This window comes from Penaeus chinensis, chromosome 1, assembly GCF_019202785.1.
Source record: "Penaeus chinensis breed Huanghai No. 1 chromosome 1, ASM1920278v2, whole genome shotgun sequence".
NCBI classification, from domain to species: Eukaryota; Metazoa; Arthropoda; class Malacostraca; order Decapoda; family Penaeidae; genus Penaeus; species Penaeus chinensis.
In genome coordinates this window covers 22,644,053-22,646,552 of record NC_061819.1, presented here as the reverse complement: position 1 = coordinate 22,646,552, position 2,500 = coordinate 22,644,053, and positions in this window count along the sequence as shown.

The window sequence follows — 2,500 nt, the reverse complement described above, 5'->3', positions numbered from 1 at the left end:
CTTTCTTTATCAGGCCCAATGCACCAATTACAACAGGGATAGTTTTAGTTTTTAGGTGCCACATCATTTCAATTTCGATTTCTAAATCCTTATATTTTGTAAGCTTTCCATACACTTTTGAAGAAACATTTCTGTCTGATAACACACTCATGTCTATGAGAAGGCTGGTGTTATTTTTCTTGTCCTTAATGACTATGTCTTGACGATTGACCTGTATCGTACGATCAGTGTGTATTGGATAGTCCCATAGGATTGTGAAATCTTGTCCCTCTGTAACTGATTATGGGTGGTGTTCGTACCAGTTACTATATGTGTTCACAGAAAAATGTTTGCAGATCTTCCAATGCAGGTATTGTCCAACCCTGTCATGGCGGTTTTTGTACTCATCTGGCGTTAGGATAGAGCAGCCAGAGACAAGGTGGTCAATGGTTTCTGTTTTCTCCTCACAATACCGGCATTTTGGGTCAGCACCATTGTGCAGGACATTTGCCTGATAGTTTCGAGTGAGCAAGCTCTGATCCTGAGCAGCAAGAATAAACCCTCTGTTTCCCCTTTCAGTCCAGAGCTTCTCAGCCACCGATGGTTTGCGTTTTCATCAACATCAGCATTTGTAGCTCGAGATGCGAACTGTCCATGAAGAGGCTTTTCTTGCCATCGGGATTCTAGCTGCTTCACACCGATATTTTTAGCCATTTTCTCTTTGTTTTACAAGCATTCTCAGTTGGTGTTAAAAGGCTGTCATTTTCAATTTCAAGACTTAATTCGCGAGAAAATTGTTTAGATTCTATTGTAACAGAGTGTAATTTTTTTGCGTTTTCGTGCAAGTTAACTAATTGAAGTATCCAGTCATTTGCATTATCTAAGTACTGCGAAAGTCCTATAGTAGAGGTTTTATACGATAGTTCCAGTTGAATCATGCCTCTTCCTCCTCTATTTCTTGGTACATATAGTCGATCTACATCTGATTTTGGGTGATGCATTTTATGACTAGTAAGCTGTTTCCTAATTTTAGTATCTAATCTCCGTAGTTCACTCAAATTCCAGTTGATGGCATTGAAAATGTACGTTACTACCGGTATTGCAAGAGGTTTTATAGCTGTTATTCTATTTTCAGAGTTCATTTCTGTTCTCATGATCGACCTTACTTTCCGTTGCTTTCCTTTCTAATCTTTTCTTTCATTTTAGCGTGCTGAATACCATCTCCTTCATTAACACCAAGATATTCATAACTTCCTTCTTGATCTAGTTCCTTTATTACAGTGTCGTCATCAAGAATTATGTTGTCTGTACAAACTAGCTTTCCGCGTTTAAATGTTGCCTTGGCACACTTGTCTAAGCCGAATTTCATGCCAATATCATCACTAAATGCTTTCACAGTTGTCAATAACCCTACAATTTCTCCTTCATTACAAGCATATAGTTTCAAATCGTCCATATAAAAGAGATTATTTATTTTCCTGTCATTGATTTTATATCCAAAACCTGTTTCATTTAGAAGTTGGGAAAGAGGTATCAGTGTCATACAAAAAAGAAGAGGGGAAAGAGAGTCACCCTGAAAAATCACACATTTGATTCGCATACCATTTGAAGATAAGATACCATTCGAGTGGGAAAGAAAAAGATTGGTTTCCCATAACGTCATAGTTGTTCTAAGAAATTAATGAGAGTAGGTGACACTTTAAACATTCCGAGACATCGTAGAATCCATGAGTGAGGAACACTATCAAAGGCTTTTTTTGTAATCAATCTATACGGTGCTTAAGTTCTTGTGTTTATATTTTGCGTTTTCTAATATAATTTTATTGATAAGAAGTGGGTCTTTGCAGCCGTAGGATCCTTTTCTGCATCCTTTTTGTTCAGTGGGGAAGATGTTTTGTTCCTCCATGTGTGCATGTGTTCTTTCGGACAGAATTGATGTTAGCAGTTTGTAAGATGTATTAATGTTATTATTATTATTATTATTATTATTATTATCATTATTATTGTCATTATTATCATCTTCAATATTGTTAGTATTATCAACATTGTCATTAGTATTATTATCATTAGTATTACTGTTATTATTATTATTATCATTATCATTATCATTATTATTATTATTATTATTATTATTATTATTACTATTATAATTTTCGATATCATTATTATTAATTTTACTATTATTATAACTATGATCATTATTATTATTACTACCACTACTGCTATTATCATTATTATTAGTATAATCATTATCATTATCATCATCATTATCAACATTAATATTATCATCATCATCATTATTCATTACCATAATAATTTCCATTCTTGCTTTTGTTTTTATTATTGTCATTCTTATAATTAATATTATGATCAATATCATTTCACTTCTGCATATCATTATTCATATTATTGTCATTATTACTATTGTCATCATCATTATTGTTATCATTATTGTTTTTTATCATTCTTCTTCTTCTTTCCACTTTTATTAGGCTTCTTGATTTATTATTATCATCAATAT